The sequence below is a fragment of the Panulirus ornatus genome, chromosome 48, assembly GCF_036320965.1.
Source record: "Panulirus ornatus isolate Po-2019 chromosome 48, ASM3632096v1, whole genome shotgun sequence".
NCBI lineage: Eukaryota > Metazoa > Arthropoda > Malacostraca > Decapoda > Palinuridae > Panulirus > Panulirus ornatus.
Window position 1 is genome coordinate 17,479,066 of NC_092271.1, and position 10,677 is coordinate 17,489,742.

A 10,677-nucleotide genomic window follows, 5' to 3' on the forward strand; every position below is an offset into this window, starting at 1 on the left:
ATATGTCTTTAGTGACGTACCCATCGTTAACTATGTCTTTAGTGACGTACTCATCGTTAAATATGTCTTTAGTGACGTACTCATCGTTAAATATGTCTTTAGTGACGTACTCATCGTTAAATATGTCTTTAGTGACGTACCCATCGTTAACTATGTCTTTAGTGACGTACCCATCGTTAACTATGTCTTTAGTGACGTACTCATCGTTAAATATGTCTTTAGTGACGTACTCATCGTTAAATATGTCTTTAGTGACGTACTCATCGTTAAATATGTCTTTAGTGACGTACTCATCGTTAAATATGTCTTTAGTGACGTACTCATCGTTAAATATGTCTTTAGTGACGTACTCATCGTTAAATATGTCTTTAGTGACGTACTCATCGTTAAATATGTCTTTAGTGACGTACTCATCGTTAAATATGTCTTTAGTGACGTACTCATCGTTAAATATGTCTTTAGTGACGTACTCATCGTTAAATATGTCTTTAGTGACGTACTCATCGTTAAATATGTCTTTAGTGACGTACTCATCGTTAAATATGTCTTTAGTGACGTACTCATCGTTAAATATGTCTTTAGTGACGTACTCATCGTTAAATATGTCTTTAGTGACGTACCCATCGTTAACTATGTCTTTAGTGACGTACTCATCGTTAACTATGTCTTTAGTGACGTACCCATCGTTAACTATGTCTTTAGTGACTTGGACTGCTGAAAACACGGACACAGGTGGGCGTGAGTGTTCGTCTGGAGTAATCAAAAGGCAATTGTGTCTTGGCGAGAGATGACAGACGATGCTCATTTGGCTACAATTACCATTTAAAGAGATGAGGGATGTATATATATATATATATATATTAATATATATATATATATATTATATATATATATATATATATATATATATATATATATATATATATATATATATATATATATAGATGGATAAACAGATTCATCATCGAAAAGAATTGAACTACGTAACATAATACCAAGATTCCCTGAGATGAACTATCTATAGACCAACTACATTCCTTTTCAACATCCTCAGCCTATGCAATTAGCCAACCACAGCCCCCTCGATCCACCGCCACAGTCCCCCGATCCACCACGACCACCGGCCAAACTCACAAGACATTATCTTTCGCACACCAGCACTGCATAGAAAGAGCACACTGGAACACACTACACGAACTCCTCCCTGGTTATTTAACCTCTCAGACATCACTTCACTTCACCCACGCAGCCCTCACTTTACCCACACAACCCTCACTTCACCCACACATGCTTTATCTCACCATTGCAGTTCAAACTGTTGAGGTTTGAGATAAGGGAGAAGACAGAATTGTATGATACGATAGTAAAATACTTCATTCCTTCTTCCTAAATGCTAGAATCTAGGGTTTTATGGACTGACTTTCGTTGTTTAGTTGGAAAATTAAGGGAAATGATTGACAGAAAACGTTCAAATGTCAGGAGTATACATGACAATAAACTTAGAAATTTAGGGATTCTTACAACACACTTCATTGATCATGATAAGATTATTTTCAATCATCCGAGCCGACGGTTCACTAAACTAGACCGAGATCTACTTTCACTTGGTCTTGAGTTTGTCATCCTATGAAGATATTCTAAGTTTGCAGACCACTTCTTTGGCTCTGAGAATTTTTGTGGGAGTTTCAGGAACTGGTCGATTAGACAGGATGTGAATTCAGTTTGGAAGACTTTGTTAGATGGTATAACCTCTATTGCCAATTCATCCTTCCATGAATTCCGGAAGTACAGGTGCTTATTACCGTCAATGTCTAAGGGAAAACTTGGTGTACTTCACAATCTCAGATCTTATGAGAGTATTCACATTACTTGGCAGGACACAGGCATCCTTCTTTTACACAGATAATCAAAGTGAAAGAAAGATTGAACAAGTGCCTTGGAAAATTACGCACACACACACACACACACAGAGAGAGAGAGAGAGAGAGAGAGAGAGAGAGAGAGAGAGAGAGAGAGAGAGAGAGAGAGAGAGAGAGAGAGAGAGAGAGAGAGAGAGAGAGATGTGAGAAAACTCTACCACAAGCTTGCTGCTATCCCATTTGACTCTAACATTTGTATTATAGATACGTGACTGTAGGAGTGGTAAGGCTTTAGATAAGCTCAGAATATAAAGTAATTGTTCAGACCCACAAGGTCATGTTAAAGCCGGAGGTATCTTGTTGTAAGAAATGATGGCTAAAGGTATTTGTAGAGAGACTGATATAATTAGAACCTATATACAGATGTAATGAGACCACAGACGGAGGATGTAGGGGTCATTAAACAAGAGAGAGTGTGCTCAATATAGCTGGAGTGACTAAGAGATCAACAATGAAGCGTATCAGATTATAGAGCGAAGGGGTTGTTATCTCCAATCATAAGATTTGAAATATGCACAAAAGAAAGATAGATGACGGCAAAAGAAAAGGTGGTATGCAAATGACTGAAAAGTTGATATAGAAATACATAGATCTGTATTCAATATGCCGTATGTTTGCGTGTCTAACTGAGCATATGATATCTAGAAGATATCATATGTTTGATATCACGATCATATTCCTAGAAACGGTATTACTGCTTGGGATTTTGTTATGATTTTACAGATGTCATCATATGCACTCGTGGCCACCAGGTGTGTCTTTTCTTCAGCACTCTTTTCTTTTGTGTGGGGCTATAAAGCCATGATTTCGAATATACTTTAGATTTCACTCGACTCACAGCAATTGCAGGTAATGAAGGTATGTTTTGGATATGATACAAACTAGACCTGAACCCAGTGTGACGTGGAGTAACCCACCGCTCACTGAGACACAGGCATCAAGATATGGAGGTTTCAGAGACAAGGGCGTTTTAAAGACGTAGAGGTTTCATAGACACGGGAGTCTCAGAGATTCTGGATTCTCAAAGACAGCGAAGCCTTGTAAACATTTGGGACTTAAGACAATAGAGGCTTAAAGATACGGAAGCCTTAGAACACACAGGTGTCTTAAGGACATGAAGGCCTTAAAGACACTAGAGAACTCAAAGACACGGACGCCTCAAAGATACCTGGGACTCAAAGACAAAAGTCTTTTAAAGGTACGGAAGCCTCGAAGACATAAGGTGTCCTCAAAAAGTCCATTGAGGACTGGTTGAAAAATAAATCTACGCAGCAGGACGTCAGCCTGGTAAAAACGTGTTGATTTCATGAGAATTTTGCTTTTTTCGTCAAATAGATAAAGAAATTTGAAAACGCTCACAACATTGTTATTGAAGGAAACAAAACTCTTTTATGGTTCATAAATGTAAACTACTTGATACTTACGGAACAAGAATCAACAACCACGATTTCTTCATTGTATGTATTTGATATGTATTCATTGCCTCTACGTCCTTTGCAACGAAGAAAATGTCACTGTTAAAACTAAACTAATGTGCAATCATACACGCATGCGCACGCTCACACATACACACACACACACATACACACACACACACACACACACACACACACACACACACACACACACACACACGTTCTCTTTTTCATTTTCTCAAAGTGATTTCTGATCATGTGTAAGATGCGAGATGGCAGGTGATTAGGATGGAAGAGTGTGGTGGGAAAGGTGAGTAAAAAAGGACAGTAAAGAAAAGTGGTGGAATAGGAGAACAGAAGGGTAAAAGAAGAAGCATGGGTGAAAAGACTGAAAGAGGAGAATGGGAAAAGTGGCTAGGAATCGAGGGGAGGCAAGCAGTATGTAGGAGAGGGGAGTGTAAGGCACAATGAGAGAGGAGGCTGTGGAATGAGGAAGGCGGAGAAAGAAGGAAGAGAAGGCTGAGGAATGAGGACGTAGGAGCAGAGTGAGATAGAAAGGAGGGCAGGAGAGAGGTGAGGTGGGTGAGATAGTGAAGGGAGGCTTAGAGGAGGAGCAATTAGTAGGAATATGGGAGTCGAAAACATCCGGGAGTTGGAGAGGTTCGGGCTGGGATAATTACTGGGGGAAAGCTGTGGATTGCCGGGTGCATGAGTAGTGTGGAGGTACGGGAGCGTGATGCTTTGACGAGGGAGGCAACTGAGGACGACTGACGAGAGAGAGAGAGAGAGAGAGAGAGAGAGAGAGAGAGAGAGAGAGAGAGAGAGAGAGAGAGAGAGAGAGAGAGAGAGAGAGAGAGAGAGAGAGAGAGACTCACCTACAGCCTCCTAGTCACTGGACTCAGTGCTCTAAACACGCTAATCAATCCGGGAGGTCATGAGTTACAGGATATATATATATGCACGCACGCTCGAGTGTGTTATGTGGGGTGACTCGTTCTGTATGCATCACTGAAAGATACATCGACTTAATGAGGTGTTAAGTTAATTCAACGATGATTTTTCTCTCAGTGAATTCTTCACGTCTTATTGTCATAAGTAAGAGAAATCCATTAAGAATAGGGAAGAAGGAGAGATGCAAAAAGGGGTCACATCAGAGAAGCAGCATACAGGAGAAGAACAACAAACAAGCACCAAACAATGGAAGTACAGCGAGTAAGCAACAGAGGGTAAAATACATAGAGAGAGCAACAGAGGGGAACATGTATCAAGGAAGCAGTGGCTAAGACAGCATATCAAGCAAGCAGTAGAAGGAGAAACAAATAGAGCAAGGAAAGAGAGAAACACGAAGAACAAGCTGCCGGAAGAATACACAGAATAAGTAGAGGGAGAGGTGCATAGAGTAAGTAGAGAAAGAACTACATGAAGCGTACAGATGGGAGACAAAAGGAGGAAGGATGGAATGTGGACCTGGAGTGGGTTGCAGTGCTGTCACCCTGACGAGCCGACCCAGATATCCTCCTGATTACGCTGATTATGAAAATAAGATGGAGAAAAGGGACGCAGAATGGGTGACAGGGAGGTGAAGAAGCTCACGATATCAGATGTAAATACTGGAGGATATCGAAGGTGGTGATGGGAAGATGAGGTTCGGGAAAGGGGTTTGTCATGAGTAGGTGGCTCCCATATTATTCTCTTATGTTTGAGAGGGAAACTTGAGGCGAGGCTGGTAGTGTGGATGATACACCAAAATGGAACACGTGGGGTGAGGTTCGAGGCAAGCGGGATGACAACAGAGAGATGAACAACCAAGTCAGATCCATGTGGCAGAGTGCAAGTGAGGACCTGGAGGAAAGTCAAGTCCACAAGGGAGTGTGAGTGTGGGGACGGGTGTAATATGCCAGTCTGGTTACTAAAAAAAGATAGAGATGTAAATGATCCACGAAAAGAGGAAATAAGTAAGAAGGTCAAGGGGATAAAAAAAAAAATAATGAGCTTGTAATACACGAAAGGTTTTATTAACATTTGAAACGATTGTCAAATTTGAGGAGCAGCTCAGGGATCAGAACGGCCTCCTTCAATCACCAAAGCAAGACGAGTGAAGAGATAGCTTCCCATCCTCGTCCAGTCCATACCCCGTCGTATTGAGACAGATGACAAATTGTCATTACCGAAGGCCATGTATGTGTGGGGGATCACGACTCGCTACTTTCCAAACCGGCTGGGTCAGTTTTCGCTTTCATCTCAAAAACTAAAATAAGAACTGGTTGCCCGTGACCTTGGCGCGTCGGAGGGACATGTTTTTGTGCATGGCCAGTCAAGTCAAGCAAGAAATGTTGTGTCTGAGTATGCGTGTGATGCGCTCCTCTGGCACAGGTCCCGGGAATGGAGGTTATCTGTTGGGAAAGTTGGGTCCAAGACTATGACCAGACATTGTATAATGTAGCGTCTATAAGGGTTATGTGGGTAGAGGAATGTATCTTATGTAAATATGCCTTCGTATATGTGCACATGTCTATGAATGTATATATATACATATACATATATAGATATACATACATATGTAAATAAATATATATATATATATAATATATATATATATATATATATATATATATATATATATATATATATATATATATATATATATATATATATATATATATATATATATATATATATATATATATATATATATATATATATAAGATACATTCCTCTACCGGCTGCAAATCCTTTCCTTCCGTTCTTCACTTTTCAAAAATAAAGGAACAGAGAAAGGGGCCAAGTGAGGATATTCCTTTTAAGGCTCAGTCCTCTGTTCTTAACGCTACCTCGCTAATGTGGGAAATGGCAAATATGTATAATATATATATATATATATATATATATATATATATATATTTCTTTTTTTTTTTTTTCAAACTATTCGCCATTTCCCGCATTAGCGAGGTAGCGTTAAGAACAGAGGACTGGGCCTTTGAGGGAATACCCTCACCTGGCCCAATTCTCTGTTCCTTCTTTTGGAAAAAAAAAAAAAAAAAAAAAAACCGAGAGGGGAGGATTTCCAGCCCCCCGCTCCCTCCCCTTTTAGTCGCCTTCTACGACACGCAGGGAATGCGTGGGAAGTATTCTTAATCCCCTATCCACAGGGATAATATATATATATATATATATATATATATATATATATATATATATATATATATATATATATATATATATATATATATATTATATATTTGGATCGATGTGGTATACCTGGGTTGACGTGCTGTCAGTGGATTGAATCAGGGCATGTGAAGCGTCTGGGGGAAACCATGGAAAGCTGTGTAGGTATGTATATTTGCGTGTGTGGACGTATGTATATACATGTGTATGGGGGGGGGGGGGTTGGGCCATTTCTTTCGTCTGTTTCCTTGCGGTACCTCGCTAACGCGGGAGACAGCGACAAAGCGAAAAAAAAAAAAAAAAAAAAATATATATATATATATATATATATATATATATATATATATATATATATATATATATATATATATATATATATATATATATATATATATATATATATATATATATATATATATATATATATATATATATATATATATATATATATATATATATATATATATAGATATGTGTGTGTGTGTGTGTGTGTGTGTGTCCTTTGCGTATCTCCATGCAGAATGAGTGTGAAAGAATTCAAGAGTACGCGCATAATGTCTCCTCTATGAAAGTTGTATCTTGAGTGCGATGAGTTGTCTGAAATGTTGAAGTGGTGTATCTGATATATCAGAGATGGATGGTATCTAGACTGCAGAAGAGAAAGTATAGCGTATTTTTTCTTTATTTTCGTCCATTTTGTCTCTTTGCCCTGAACTTACTGATCTTTTTATACTCGTGTAGTGATGCCTGGCATGTAGATCTCTCTCTTGGAGTGCACCATACAACTGTGTGGGCAAGGCTTGCTACGTGTTCACTACCGAGACTCACTCTCTGTTAATTGAAGATCGTCATTCACCTTTCCGGATGCTGGGCCGTCTTGCGTGATGTGGTGTGTGTGTGTGTGTGTGTGTGTGTGTGTGTGTGTGTGTGTGTGTGTGCGTGTGCGAGTGTAGTCGTGACATATGTAGCGGTTATGATAGCTCTTGTGTTTAGAATAGCCGTTTCTTGAACTCTGTTATTTTGCATCTCTCTCTCTCTCTCTCTCTCTCTCTCTCTCTCTCTCTCTCTCTCTCTCTCTCTCTCTCTCTCTCTCTCTCTCTCTCTCTCTCTCTCTCTCTCTCTCTCTCTCTTACTTCCATTTCTTCCGTCTCTTTAATCCCACTCAGGGAAGGACCCATCGAGTCACTGACGCCAGTGAATGAGTTCCCAGCGACTTATCTGTCATAACCCGTGTGACTATGGTAGACTCTCGGTCATATACCCAGCATGGCGAGGTAAAGTTATAACACAACATAATGATTAGCATGAGATATCGATGGCCTTGCTAGGAATAAACTTAGGCCCTTTCGTGTGTCTTGGTAGAAAATATAGCTATATATCGCAAAAATATGATAATCATTTAATAAAAACTAGAAGATGAAAGTGATTTAGTAATACGTTAAAGACCACCTGTTTTCTAATTTGAACTATTACTTGACGAAAGTATGCAGTTCACTACAACTAAGAGTTTCTACACAGAATGCAGTTAAGGAATTTTAGATCGTCACCTTATTTCCTTTCTTCTGCTTACAATGATACAGGCAGCACTGTCCAACATGTCAGGATTAGTTCAGTTCTCATGTATATATATATATATATATATATATATATATATATATATATATATATATATATATATATATATATATATATATATATATATATATATATATATATATATATATATATATATATATATATATATATATATATATATATATATATATATATATATATATATATATATGCTAACTGGTCATTAGGTCATTTGCTAACTTCAGTTCACCCTTACTTTCACTTACGCCCTTGCCAGGTAGATCAGGTAGAAAACATTAGGTCATCTACTAACTTCACTACACCCTTACCTTTACTTACGCCAACTTCACTACACCCTCTCGTTCCCTTACGCCCTTCCCGGGTAAGACAGTTCTTTTGCTAACTTCACTACACCCTTACCTTCACTTACGCCCTTGCCAGGTAGGTCAGGTACAAAAGATTAGGTCAGTCGCTAACTTCACTACACCCTCACCTTCACTTACGCCCTTGTCGGTTAGGTCAGGTACAAAAGAGTGTCAGTCGCTAACTTCACTACACCCTTACTTTAAAGCCCTTGAAGTTTAGGTCAGTTACAAAAAATCAGGTCATTTACTATCTTCACTACACCCATAACTCATGCCCTTGCCAGGTGGGTCAGGAACAAAAGATTAAGTCAGTCGCTAAGTTCACTACACCCTTACTTTAAAGCCCTTGAAGTTTAGGTTACTTACAAAATATTAGGTCATTTACTATCTTCACTACACCCATAATTCACTTACGCCCTTGCCAGGTAGGTCAGGTACAAAAGATTCAGTCAGTCGCCAACTTCACTACATCCTCACCTTCACTTACACCCTTGTCAGGTAGGTCAGGTACATAAGATTAGGTCAGTCGCTAACTTCACTACATTCTCACCTTCACTTACACCCTTGCCAGGTAGGTCAGGTACATAAGATTAGGTCAGTCGCTAACTTCACTACATTCTCACCTTCAATTATGCCCTTGCCAGGTAGGTCAGGTACATAAGATTGGGTCAGGCGCTAACTTCACTACATTCTCACCTTCAATTATGCCCTTGCCAGGTAAGTCAGGTACAAAAGATTAGGTCTGTCGCTAACTTCACTACACCCTTACCTTAAAGCCCTTGAAGTTTAGGTCAGTTACAAAAAATTAGGTCATTTACTATCTTCACTACACCCATGACTCACTTATGCCCTTGTCAGGTAGGTCAGGAACAAAAGATTAGGTCAGTCGCTAACTTCACTACACCCTCACCTTCACTTAGGCCCTTGTCGGTTAGGTCAGGTACAAAAGATTAAGTCGCTGACTTCACTACACCCTTACCTTAAAGCCCTTGAAGTTTAGGTCAGTTACAAAATATTAGGTCATTTACTATCTTCACTACACCCATAATTCACTTACGCCCTTGCCAGGTAGGTCATGTAGGAAAGATATGGTCAGTAGCTAGTAGCTTCACTACACCCTTATATTAAAGAACTTGAAGTTTAGGTCAGTTACAAAAGATAAGGTCATTTACTATCTTCACTACACTCATAATTCTCTTACGCCCTTGCCAGGTAGGTAAGATACAAAAGATTCAGTCAGTCGCTAACTTCACTACACTCTTACCGAAAAGCCATTGAAGTTTGTTACAAAAGATTAGGTTATTTCCTATCTTCACTACACCCATAATTCACTTATGCCCTTGCCATCTAGGTCAGGTACTTTTGAAAGATTAGCTCAAGTCGACAACGTCACTACAGCCTTACCTTCACTTACGCCCTTGCCAGGTAAGTCAGGTAAAAAAGATTAGGTCAGTTGCTTACTTCACTACACCCTTACCTTCACTTACGCCCTTTTCGGGTAGGTCAGGTACACTCATTCTCACTACAAGCTAGTGGGTGGTGGTGATTCAGAGGTTTGTGGCATATCTTCACTACTCCTATTCTCCTAACATAACTCAACTACTCCTATTCTCCTAACATAATTCCACTACTCTTGACTCATCTTGCCTAAATTTGCATCTGGGATATTGTGGTGTATTCGTTGCTCACACACACACAAAAACATGAATCACCGAGATGGCTTTCACCAAACCAGTCATCGAGAGTGGCTTCAAACCTGAAGAAATCGACGTTGCTCTGCCATTGTATCTCGATGTCTCCTTCAGCGACATAGGTTCTGATATTGATACCTCATCTCCCGAATCATCCCTCTCCCTTGATGAGGTCGACGTAGATGCAGGGCCATCTTCCTCCCTCCCCTTCCACCATTACATCTCCATCTTCCAGCTCCATCGTTACGCCAAACGTTTGGCTCAGGTTAAGACTGAGCGCGAGAAGAAGAAGTGGAGAATACCTCGTGTTTCACAAGAAAGTTTGGAATATGAAACAGTGTGCAAGAGAAATCCTACCCGGCCTAAAGCACTTAAAAGTGTTCGTAGAGAGAGAAACCAGGAGGAGAAAATCTGAGCTCCTTTCGATTTTCTCTGATGCAGAGGTGGAGAAAAGAGACTGAGAGATCAGGGGAAGAAGAAGAATAGTTCCCTCCAGTCAATACTGATCTCTCAGATTCTCCCAGAATTAAGAGATTCTGAAGAG